Consider the following 15,742-nt stretch of genomic DNA (forward strand, 5'->3'; position numbering starts at 1 on the left):
GACACGATATGACAAGACAAGACAAGACAGGACAGGACATCCAAGACAAGACAAGACAAGATAAGACTAGACAAGACAAGACAAGACAAGACAAGACAAGACAAGACAAGACATGACATTACATGACAAAACAAGACAAGACAACATAAAACAAGACAAGACAAGACAAGACAAGACAAGACAAGACAAGACAAGACAAGACAAGACAAGACAAGACAAGACAAGACAAGACAAGACATGACAAGACAAGACAAGACAGGACAGGACAAGACAAGACAAGACAAGACATGACAAGACAAGACAAGACAAGACAGGACAGGACATCCAAGACAAGACATGACAAGACAAAACAAGACAAGACAAGACAAGACAAGACAAGACAGGACAAGACAAAACAAGACAAGACAAAACAACACAACACACGACATGACATTACATGAGAAAACAAGACAATACAAGACAAGACAAAACAAGACAAGACAAGACATGACAAGACAAGACAAGACAGGACAGGACAGGACAAGACAAGATGAGACAAGACAAGACAAGACAAGACAAGACAAGATAAGACATGACCAGACAAAATAAGACAAGACAAGACAAGACAACACACGGCAGGACAGGACAAGACAAGAGAAGACAAAACAACACAACACACAACAGTACAGGACAAGACAAGACAAGACAAGACATGACACGACAAAACAACACAAGACAAGACAAAACAACACAACACACGACATGACATGACATGACAAAACAAGACAACATAAAACAAGACAAGACATGACAAGACAAGAAAAGACAGGACAGGACAGGACAAGACAAGATGAGACAAGACAAGACAAGACAAGACAAGACAAGACAAGACATGACAAGACAAGACATGACAAGACAAGACAAGACAGGACAGGACAAGACAAGACAAGACAAGACATGACAAGACAAGACAAGACAAGACAGGACAGGACATCCAAGACAAGACATGACAAGACAAAACAAGACAAGACAAGACAAGACAAGACAAGACAGGACAAGACAAAACAAGACAAGACAAAACAACACAACACACGACATGACATTACATGAGAAAACAAGACAATACAAGACAAGACAAAACAAGACAAGACAAGACATGACAAGACAAGACAAGACAGGACAGGACAGGACAAGACAAGATGAGACAAGACAAGACAAGACAAGACAAGACAAGATAAGACATGACCAGACAAAATAAGACAAGACAAGACAAGACAACACACGGCAGGACAGGACAAGACAAGAGAAGACAAAACAACACAACACACAACAGTACAGGACAAGACAAGACATGACACGACAAAACAACACAAGACAAGACAAAACAACACAACACACGACATGACATTACATGAGAAAACAAGACAATACAAGACAAGACAAAACAAGACAAGACAAGACAAGACAAGACAGGACAGGACAGGACAAGAGAAGATGAGACAAGACAAGACAAGACAAGACAAGACAGACAAGACAAAACAAGACAAGACAAAACAACACATCACACGACATGACATGACATGACAAGACAAGACATGACAAGACAAAACAACACAACACACGACATGACAAGACAAGACAAGACAAGACAAAGCAACACAAGACACGACATGACATGACATGACAAGACAAGACAAGACAAGACAAGACAAGACAAGACAAGACAAGACAAGACAAGACAAGACAAGACAAGACTAGACATGACAAGACAAGATAAGACATGACAAGACAAGACAAGACAAGACAAGACAAGACAAGACAAGACAAGACAAGACAAGACAACACAAGACAGGACAGGACAAGACAAGACAAGACGAGACAAGACAAGACAAGACAAGACAAGACAAGACAAGACAAGACAAGACAAGACATGACAAGACAAGACAAGACAGGACAGGACAAGACAAGACAAGACAAGACAAGACAACACACGTCAGGACAGGACAAGACAAGACAAGACAAAACAACACAACACACGACAGGACAGGACAAGACAAGACAAGACAAGACAGGACAAGACAAGACAGGACAAGACAAGACAAGACAAGACAAGACAAGACAAGACAAGACAAGACAAGACAAGACTAGACATGACAAGACAAGATAAGACATGACAAGACAAAGCAAGACAAGACAAAACAACACAACATACGTCAGGACAGGACATGACAAGACAAGACAAGACGAGGCAACACAAGGCAAGACAAGACAAGACAAGACAAGACAAGACAAGACAAGACAAGACAAGACATGACAAGACAAGACAAGACAGGACAGGACAAGACAAGACAAGACAAGACACGACAAGACGAGACAAGACAAGGCAAGACAAGACAAGACAAGACACGATATGACAAGACAAGACAAGACAGGACAGGACATCCAAGACAAGACAAGACAAGATAAGACTAGACAAGACAAGACATGACAAGACAAGAAAAGACAGGACAGGACAAGACAAGACAAGACAAGATAAGACATGACAAGACAAAGCAAGACAAGACAAGACAAGACAAGACACGATATGACAAGACAAGACAAGACAGGACAGGACATCCAAGACAAGACAAGACAAGACGAGGCAACACAAGGCAAGACAAGACAAGACAAGACAAGACAAGACAAGACAAGATAAGACATGACAAGACAAGACAAGACAAGACAAGACAAGACAAGACAAGACAAGACAAGACAAAGCAACACAAGACACGACATGACATGACATGACAAGACAAGACAAGACAAGACAAAACAACACAACACACGACAGGACAGGACAAGACAAGACATGACACGACAAAACAACACACGACAGGACAGGACAAGACAAGACAAGACAAGATAAGACATGACAAGACAAGACAAAGCAAGACAAGACAAGACAAGACAAGACAAGACAAGATATGACAAGACAAGACAAGACAGGACAGGACAAGACAAGACAAGACAAGACAAGACAAGACAAGACAAGACAAGACAAGACAAGACAAGACAAGACAAGACAAGACAAGATAAGACAAAGCAACACAAGACACGACATGACATGACATGACAAGACAAGACAAGACAAAACAACACAACACACGACAGGACAGGACAAGACAAGACAAGACATGACACGACAAAACAACACAAGACAAGACAAAACAACACAACACACGACATGACAAGACAAAACAACACAACACACGACATGACAAGACAAGACAAGACAAGACAAAACAACACAACACACGTCAGGACAGGACAAGACAAGACAAGACAAGACGAGGCAACACAAGACAAGACAAGACAAGACAAAGCAACACAAGACACGACATGACATGACATGACAAGACAAGACAAAACAACACAACACACGACAGGACAGGACAAGACAAGACAAGACAAGACAAGACATGATACGACAAAACAACACAAGACAAGACAAAACAACACAACACACGACATGACATTACATGACAAAACAAGACAACATAAAACAAGACAAGACAAGACAAAACAAGACAAGACAAGACAAGACAAAACAACACAACACACGACAGGACAGGACAAGACAAGACAAGACATGACACGACAAAACAACACAAGACAAGACAAAACAACACAACACACGACATGACAAGACAAGACAAGACAAGAAAAGGCAAGACAATATAAGACATGGCAATACACAACAAGACAAGACAAAACAACACAACACACGACATGACAAGACAAGACAAGACAAGACAAAGCAACACAAGACACGACATGACATGACATGACAAGACAAGACAAAACAACACAACACACGAAAGGACAGGACAAGACAAGACAAGACAAAGCAACACAAGACACGACATGACATGACATGACAAGACAAGACAAAACAACACAACACACGAAAGGACAGGACAAGACAAGACAAGACGAGACAAGACATGACACGACAAAACAACACAAGACAAGACAAAACAACACAACACACGACATGACATTACATGAGAAAACAAGACAATACAAGACAAAACAAGACAAGACATGACAAGACAAGACAAGACAAGACAAGACAAGACAAAACAACACAACACACGACATGACATTACATGACAAAACAAGACAACATAAAACAAGACAAGACAAGACAAAACAAGACAAGACAAGACAAGACAAAACAACACAACACACGACAGGACAGGACAAGACAAGACAAGACATGACACGACAAAACAACACAAGACAAGACAAAACAACACAACACACGACATGACAAGACAAGAAAAGGCAAGACAATATAAGACATGGCAATACACAACAAGACAAGACGAAACAACACAACACACGACATGACAAGACAAGACAAGACAAGACAAAGCAACACAAGACACGACATGACATGACATGACAAGACAAGACAAAACAACACAACACACGAAAGGACAGGACAAGACAAGACAAGACGAGACAAGACATGACACGACAAAACAACACAAGACAAGACAAAACAACACAACACACGACATGACATTACATGAGAAAACAAGACAATACAAGACAAAACAAGACAAGACATGACAAGACAAGACAAGACAAGACAAGACAAGACAAAACAACACAACACACGACATGACATGACATGACAAGACAAGACAATATAAGACATGACAATACACAACAAGACAAGACAAAACAACACAACACACGACATGACAAGACAAGACAAAGCAACACAAGACACGACATGACACGACATGACAAGACAAGACAAGACAAGACAAAACAACACAACACACGTCAGGACAGGACAAGACAAGACAAGACAAGACGAGGCAACACAAGACAAGACAAGACAAGACAAGACAAGACAAGACAAGACATGACAAGACAAGACAAAGCAACACAAGACACGACATGACATGACATGACAAGACAAGACAAAACAACACAAGACACGACAGGACAGGACAAGACAAGACAAGACAAGACAAGACAAGACAAGACAAGACATGACACGACAAAACAACACAAGACAAGACAAAACAACACAACACACGACATGACAAGACAAGACAAGACAAAACAACACAACACACGTCAGGACAGGACAAGACAAGACAAGACAAGACGAGGCAACACAAGACAAGACAATACAAAGCAGCACAAGACACGACATGACATGACATGACAAGACAAGACAAAACAACACAACACACGAAAGGACAGGACAAGACAAGACAAGACGAGACAAGACATGACACGACAAAACAACACAAGACAAAACAAAACAACACAACACACGACATGACATTACATGACAAAACAAGACAACATAAAACAAGACAAAGCAGCACAAGACACGACATGACATGACATGACAAGACAAGACAAAACAACACAACACACGAAAGGACAGGACAAGACAAGACAAGACAAGACAAGACAATACAAGACATGACATGTCAACACAAGACAGGACAGGACAAGCCAAGACAAGACAAGACAAGACAAGGCAAGACAAGACAAGACAAGACAAGACAAGGCAAGACAAGACAATATAAGACATGACAATACACAACAAGACAAGACAAAACAACACAACACACGACATGACAAGACAAGACAAAGCAACACAAGACACGACATGACACGACATGACAAGACAAGACAAGACAAGACAAAACAACACAACGCACGTCAGGACAAGACAAGACAAGACAAGACAAGACAAGACAAGACAAGACAAGACAAGACAAGACAAGACAAGACAAGACAAGACATGACAAGACAAGATAAGACAAGACAAAGCAACACAAGACACTACATGACATAACATGACAAGACAAAACAACACAACACACGACATGACATGACATGACATGACAAGACAAGACAAAACAACACAGCACACGACATGACATGACATGACAAGACAAGACAAGACAAGACAAGACAATATAAGACATGACAATACACAACAAGACAAGACAAAACAACACAACACACGACATGACAAGACAAGACAAAGCAACACAAGACACGACATGACATGACATGACAAGACAAGACAAACCAACACAACACACGACAGGACAGGACAAGACAAGACAAGACATGACACGACAAAACAACACAAGACAAGACAAGACATGACAATACACAACAAGACAAGACAAAACAACACAACACACGACATGACAAGACAAGACAAAGCAACACAAGACACGACATGACATGACATGACAAGACAAGACAAACCAACACAACACACGACAGGACAGGACCAGACAAGACAAGACATGACAAGACAAGACAAGACAATATAAGACATGACAATACACAACAAGACAAGACAAAACAACACAACACACGACATGACAAGGCAAGACAAAGCAACACAAGACACGACATGACAAGACAAGACAAGACAAGACAAGACAAAACAACACAGCACACGACATGACATGACATGACAAGACAAGACAAGACAAGACAAGACAATATAAGACATGACAATACACAACAAGACAAGACAAAACAATACAACACACGACATGACAAGACAAGACAAGGCAACACAAGACACGACATGACATGACATGACAAGACAAGACAAACCAACACAACACACGACAGTACAGGACAAGACAAGACAAGACATGACACGACAAAGCAACACAAGACAAGACAAAACAACACAACACACGACAGGACATTACATGAGAAAACAAGACAAGACAAGACAAGACAAAACAAGACAAGACAAGACAAGACAAGACAAGACAAGACAAGACATGACAAGACAAGACAAGACAAGACAAGACAAGACAAGACAACACACGACAGGACAGGACAAGACAAGACAAGACATGACACGACAAAGCAACACAAGACAAGACAAAACAACACAACACACGACAGGACATTACATGAGAAAACAAGACAAGACAAGACAAGACAAAACAAGACAAGACAAGACAAGACAAGACAAGACAAGACAAGATAAGACAAAGCAACACAAGACACGACATGACATGACATGACAAGACAAGACATGACAAGACAAGACAAGACAATATAAGACATGACAATACACAACAAGACAAGACAAAACAACACAACACACGACATGACAAGACAAGACAAGACAGGACAGGACAAGACAAGACAAGACAAGACAAGACAAGACAAGACAAGACAAGACAAGACAAGACAAGATAAGACAAAGCAACACAAGACACGACATGACATGACATGACAAGACAAGACAAGACAAAACAACACAACACACGACAGGACAGGACAAGACAAGACAAGACATGACACGACAAAACAACACAAGACAAGACAAAACAACACAACACACGACATGACAAGACAAAACAACACATGACAAGACAAGACAAGACAAGACAAAACAACACAACACACGTCAGGACAGGACAAGACAAGACAAGACGAGGCAACACAAGACAAGACAAGACAAGACAAAACAACACAACACACGACAGGACATTACATGAGAAAACAAGACAATACAAGACAAGACAAAACAAGACAAGACAAGACATGACAAGACAAGACAAGACAAGACAAGACAAGACAAGACAAGACAAGACAAGACAAGACAAGACAAGACAAGACCAGACAAGACAAGACAAGACAAGATAAGGCAAGACAACACAAGACAAGACAAGACAAGACAAAACAACACAACACACGACATGACATGACATGACAAGACAAGACAATATAAGACATGACAATACACAACAAGACAAGACAAAACAACACAACACACGACATGACAAGACAAGACAAAGCAACACAAGACACGACATGACACGACATGACAAGACAAGACAAGACAAGACAAAACAACACAACACACGTCAGGACAGGACAAGACAAGACAAGACAAGACGAGGCAACACAAGACAAGACAAGACAAGACAAGACAAGACATGACAAGACAAGATAAGACAAGACAAAGCAACACAAGACACGACATGACATGACATGACAAGACAAGACAAAACAACACAACACACGACAGGACAGGACAAGACAAGACAAGACAAGACAAGACATGACACGACAAAACAACACAAGACAAGACAAAACAACACAACACACGACATGACAAGACAAGACAAGACAAAACAACACAACACACGTCAGGACAGGACAAGACAAGACAAGACAAGACGAGGCAACACAAGACAAGACAAGACAAGACAAAGCAGCACAAGACACGACATGACATGACATGATAAGACAAGACAAAACAACACAACACACGAAAGGACAGGACAAGACAAGACAAGACGAGACAAGACATGACACGACAAAACAACACAAGACAAGACAAAACAACACAACACACGACATGACATTACATGACAAAACAAGACAACATAAAACAAGACAAAGCAGCACAAGACACGACATGACATGACATGACAAGACAAGACAAAACAACACAACACACGAAAGGACAGGACAAGACAAGACAAGACAAGACAAGACAATACAAGATATGACATGTCAATACACAACAAGACAAGACAAAACAACACAACACACGACATGACAATACAAGACAAAGCAACACAAGACAAGACAAGACAAGACAAGACAAGACAAGACATGACAAGACAAGACAAGACAAGACAATACAAGATATGACATGTCAATACACAACAAGACAAGACAAAACAACACAACACACGACATGACAAGACAAGACAAAGCAACACATGACAAGACAAGACAAAGCAACACAAGACAAGACAAGACAAGACAAGACAAGACAAGACAAGACATGACAAGACAAGACAAGACAAGACAAAACATCACAACACACGACATGACAAGACAAGACAAAGCAACACAAGACAAGACAAGACAAGACAAAGCAACACAAGACAAGACAAGACAAGACAAGACAAGACAAGACATGACAAGACAAGACAAGACAACACAACACACGACATGACAAGACAAGACAAAGCAACACAAGACACGACATGACAAGACAAGACAAGACAAAACAACACAGCACACGACATGACATGACATGACAAGACAAGACAAGACAAGACAAGACAATATAAGACATGACAATACACAACAAGACAAGACAAAACAACACAACACACGACATGACAAGACAAGACAAAGCAACACAAGACAAGACAAGACAAGACAAGACAAGACAAGACATGACAAGACAAGACAAGACAAGACAAGACAAGACAAGACAAGACGAGGCAACACAAGACAAGACAAAGCAACACAAGACACGACATGACATGACATGACAAGACAAGACAAAACAACACAACACACGGCAGGACAGGACAAGACAAGACAAGACAAGACAAGACATGACACGACAAAACAACACAAGACAAGACAAAACAACACAACACACGACATGACATTACATGACAAAAAAAGACAACATAAAACAAGACAAGACAAGACAAAACAAGACAAGACAAGACAAAACAACACACGGCAGGACAGGACAAGACAAGACAAGACAAGACAAAACAACACAACACACGACATGACATGACATGACAAGACAAGACAATACTAGACAATATAAGACATGACAATACACAACAAGACAAGACAAAACAACACAACACACGACATGACAAGACAAGACAAGACAAGACAAAGCAACACAAGACACGACATGACATGACATGACAAGACAAGACAAAACAACACAACACACGACAGTACAGGACAAGACAAGACAAGACATGACACGACAAAGCAACACAAGACAAGACAAAACAACACAACACACGACAGGACATTACATGAGAAAACAAGACAATACAAGACAAGACAAAACAAGACAAGACAAGACAAGACAAGACAAGACATGACAAGACAAGACAAAACAAGACAAGACAAGACAAGACAAAACAAGACAAAACAACACACGGCAGGACAGGACAAGACAAGACAAGACAAGACAAGACATGACACGACAAGACAAGACAAGACAAGACAAAACAACACAACACACGACATGACATGACATGACAAGACAAGACAAGACAATATAAGACATGACATGACATTACATGACAAAAAAAGACAACATAAAACAAGACAAGACAAGACAAAACAAGACAAGACAAGACAAAACAACACACGGCAGGACAGGACAAGACAAGACAAGACAAGACAAGACATGACAATACACAACAAGACAAGACAAAACAACACAACACACGACATGACAATACACAACAAGACAAGACAAAACAACACAACACACGACATGACAAGACAAGACAAGACAAGACAAAACAACACAACACACGACATGACATGACATGACAAGACAAGACAAGACAATATAAGACATGACAATACACAACAAGACAAGACAAAACAATACAACACACGACATGACAAGACAAGACAAAGCAACACAAGACACGACATGACATGACATGACAAGACAAGACAAAACAACACAACACACGACAGTACAGGACAAGACAAGTCAAGACATGACACGACAAAGCAACACAAGACAAGACAAAACAACACAACACACGACAGGACATTACATGAGAAAACAAGACAATACAAGACAAGACAAAACAAGACAAGACAAGACAAGACAAGACAAGACATGACAAGACAAGACAAGACAAGACAAAACAACACAGCACACGACATGACATGACATGACAAGACAAGACAAGACAAGACAAGACAATATAAGACATGACAATACACAACAAGACAGGACAAAACAACACAACACACGACATGACAAGACAAGACAAAGCAACACAAGACACGACATGACATGACATGACAAGACAAGACAAACCAACACAACACACGACAGGACAGGACAAGACAAGACATGACAATACACAACAAGACAAGACAAAACAACACAACACACGACATGACAAGACAAGACAAAGCAACACAAGACACGACATGACATGACATGACAAGACAAGACAAACCAACACAACACACGACAGGACAGGACCAGACAAGACAAGACATGACAAGACAAGACAAGACAATATAAGACATGACAATACACAACAAGACAAGACAAAACAACACAACACACGACATGACAAGACAAGACAAAGCAACACAAGACACGACATGACAAGACAAGACAAGACAAGACAAGACAAGACAAGACAAAACAACACAGCACACGACATGACATGACATGACAAGACAAGACAAGACAAGACAAGACAATATAAGACATGACAATACACAACAAGACAAGACAAAACAACACAACACACGACATGACATTACATGAGAAAACAAGACAATACAAGACAAGACAAAACAAGACAAGACAAGACATGACAAGACAAGACAAGACAGGACAGGACAGGACAAGACAAGATGAGACAAGACAAGACAAGACAAGACAAGATAAGACATGACCAGACAAAATAAGACAAGACAAGACAAGACAACACACGGCAGGACAGGACAAGACAAGAGAAGACAAAACAACACAACACACAACAGTACAGGACAAAACAAGACAAGACAAGACATGACACGACAAAACAACACAAGACTAGACAAAACAACACAATACACGACATGACATGACATGACAAAACAAGACAACACAAAACAAGACAAGACATGACAAGACAAGAAAAGACAGGACAGGACAGGACAAGACAAGATGAGACAAGACAAGACAAGACAAGACAAGACAAGACAAGACATGACAAGACAAGACAAGACAGGACAGGACAAGACAAGACAAGGCATGACAAGACAAGACAAGACAAGACAGGACAGGACATCCAAGACAAGACATGACAAGACAAAACAAGACAAGACAAGACAAGACAAGACAAGACAGGACAAGACAAAACAAGACAAGACAAAACAACACAACACACGACATGACATTACATGAGAAAACAAGACAATACAAGACAAGACAAAACAAGACAAGACAAGACATGACAAGACAAGAGAGGACAGGACAAGACAAGATGAGACAAGACAAGACAAGACAAGACAAGATAAGACATGACCAGACAAAATAAGACAAGACAAGACAAGACAACACACGGCAGGACAGGACAAGACAAGAGAAGACAAAACAACACAACACACAACAGTACAGGACAAGACAAGACAAGACAAGACATGACACGACAAAACAACACAAGACAAGACAAAACAACACAACACACGACATGACATTACATGAGAAAACAAGACAATACAAGACAAGACAAAACAAGACAAGACAAGACAAGACATGACAAGACAAGACAAGACAGGACAGGACAAGAGAAGATGAGACAAGACAAGACAAGACAAGACAAGACATGACAAGACAAAACAAGACAAGACAAAACAACACAACACACGACATGACATGACATGACAAGACAAGACATAACAAGACAAAACAACACAACACACGACATGACAAGACAAGACAAGACAAAGCAACACAAGACACGACATGACATGACATGACAAGACAAGACAAGACAAGACAAAACAACACAACACACGACAGGACAGGACAAGACAAGACATGACACGACAAAACAACACAAGACAAGACAATACAAAACAACACACGACAGGACAGGACAAGACAAGACAAGACAAGACAAGATAAGACATGACAAGACAAAGCAAGACAAGACAAGACAAGACAGGACAGGACAAGACAAGACAAGACAAGACAAGACAAGACAAGACAAGACAAGATAAGACAAAGCAACACAAGACACGACATGACATGACATGACAAGACAAGACAAGACAAAACAACACAACACACGACAGGACAGGACAAGACAAGACAAGACATGACACGACAAAACAACACAAGACAAGACAAAACAACACAACACACGACATGACAAGACAAGACAAGACAAGACAAAACAACACAACACACGTCAGGACAGGACAAGACAAGACAAGACAAGACGAGGCAACACAAGACAAGACAAGACAAGACAAAGCAACACAAGACACGACATGACATGACATGACAAGACAAGACAAAACAACACAACACACGACAGGACAGGACAAGACAAGACAAGACAAGACAAGACATGATACGACAAAACAACACAAGACAAGACAAAACAACACAACACACGACATGACATTACATGACAAAACAAGACAACATAAAACAAGACAAGACAAGACAAAACAAGACAAGACAAGACAAGACAAGACAAAACAACACAACACACGACAGGACAGGACAAGACAAGACTTGACTTGACAAAACAAGACAAGACAAGACAAGACAAAACAACACAACACACGACAGGACAGGACAAGACAAGAAAAGGCAAGACAATATAAGACATGGCAATACACAACAAGACAAGACAAAACAACACAACACACGACATGACAAGACAAGACAAGACAAGACAAAGCAACACAAGACACGACATGACATGACATGACAAGACAAGACAAGACAAGACAAGACAAGACAAGACAAGACAAGACAAGACAAGACAAGACAAGACAAGACAAGACAAGACAAGACAAGACAAGACAAGACAAGACAAGACAAGACAAGACAAGACAAGACATGACAAGACAGGATAAGACAAGACAAAGCAACACAAGACACGACATGACATGACATGACAAGACAAGACAAAACAACACAACACACGACAAGACAAGACAAGACAAGACAAGACAAGACAAGACAAGACAAGACAAGACAAGACAAGACAAGACAAGACAAGACAAGACAAGACAAGACAAGACAAGACAAGACAAGACAAGACAAGACAAGACAAGACATGACAAGACAAGACAAAACAACACAACACACGACAGTACAGGACAAGACAAGTCAAGACATGACACGACAAAGCAACACAAGACAAGACAAAACAACACAACACACGACAGGACATTACATGAGAAAACAAGACAATACAAGACAAGACAAAACAAGACAAGACAAGACAAGACAAGACAAGACATGACAAGACAAGACAAGACAAGACAAAACAACACAGCACACGACATGACATGACATGACAAGACAAGACAAGACAAGACAAGACAATATAAGACATGACAATACACAACAAGACAGGACAAAACAACACAACACACGACATGACAAGACAAGACAAAGCAACACAAGACACGACATGACATGACATGACAAGACAAGACAAACCAACACAACACACGACAGGACAGGACAAGACAAGACATGACAATACACAACAAGACAAGACAAAACAACACAACACACGACATGACAAGACAAGACAAAGCAACACAAGACACGACATGACATGACATGACAAGACAAGACAAACCAACACAACACACGACAGGACAGGACCAGACAAGACAAGACATGACAAGACAAGACAAGACAATATAAGACATGACAATACACAACAAGACAAGACAAAACAACACAACACACGACATGACAAGACAAGACAAAGCAACACAAGACACGACATGACAAGACAAGACAAGACAAGACAAGACAAGACAAGACAAAACAACACAGCACACGACATGACATGACATGACAAGACAAGACAAGACAAGACAAGACAATATAAGACATGACAATACACAACAAGACAAGACAAAACAACACAACACACGACATGACATTACATGAGAAAACAAGACAATACAAGACAAGACAAAACAAGACAAGACAAGACATGACAAGACAAGACAAGACAGGACAGGACAGGACAAGACAAGATGAGACAAGACAAGACAAGACAAGACAAGATAAGACATGACCAGACAAAATAAGACAAGACAAGACAAGACAACACACGGCAGGACAGGACAAGACAAGAGAAGACAAAACAACACAACACACAACAGTACAGGACAAAACAAGACAAGACAAGACATGACACGACAAAACAACACAAGACTAGACAAAACAACACAACACACGACATGACATGACATGACAAAACAAGACAACACAAAACAAGACAAGACATGACAAGACAAGAAAAGACAGGACAGGACAGGACAAGACAAGATGAGACAAGACAAGACAAGACAAGACAAGACAAGACAAGACATGACAAGACAAGACAAGACAGGACAGGACAAGACAAGACAAGGCATGACAAGACAAGACAAGACAAGACAGGACAGGACATCCAAGACAAGACATGACAAGACAAAACAAGACAAGACAAGACAAGACAAGACAAGACAGGACAAGACAAAACAAGACAAGACAAAACAACACAACACACGACATGACATTACATGAGAAAACAAGACAATACAAGACAAGACAAAACAAGACAAGACAAGACATGACAAGACAAGACAGGACAGGACAAGACAAGATGAGACAAGACAAGACAAGACAAGACAAGATAAGACATGACCAGACAAAATAAGACAAGACAAGACAAGACAACACACGGCAGGACAGGACAAGACAAGAGAAGACAAAACAACACAACACACAACAGTACAGGACAAGACAAGACAAGACAAGACATGACACGACAAAACAACACAAGACAAGACAAAACAACACAACACACGACATGACATTACATGAGAAAACAAGACAATACAAGACAAGACAAAACAAGACAAGACAAGACAAGACATGACAAGACAAGACAAGACAGGACAGGACAAGAGAAGATGA

This window comes from Zeugodacus cucurbitae, chromosome X (genome assembly GCF_028554725.1).
Source record: "Zeugodacus cucurbitae isolate PBARC_wt_2022May chromosome X, idZeuCucr1.2, whole genome shotgun sequence".
NCBI classification, from domain to species: Eukaryota; Metazoa; Arthropoda; class Insecta; order Diptera; family Tephritidae; genus Zeugodacus; species Zeugodacus cucurbitae.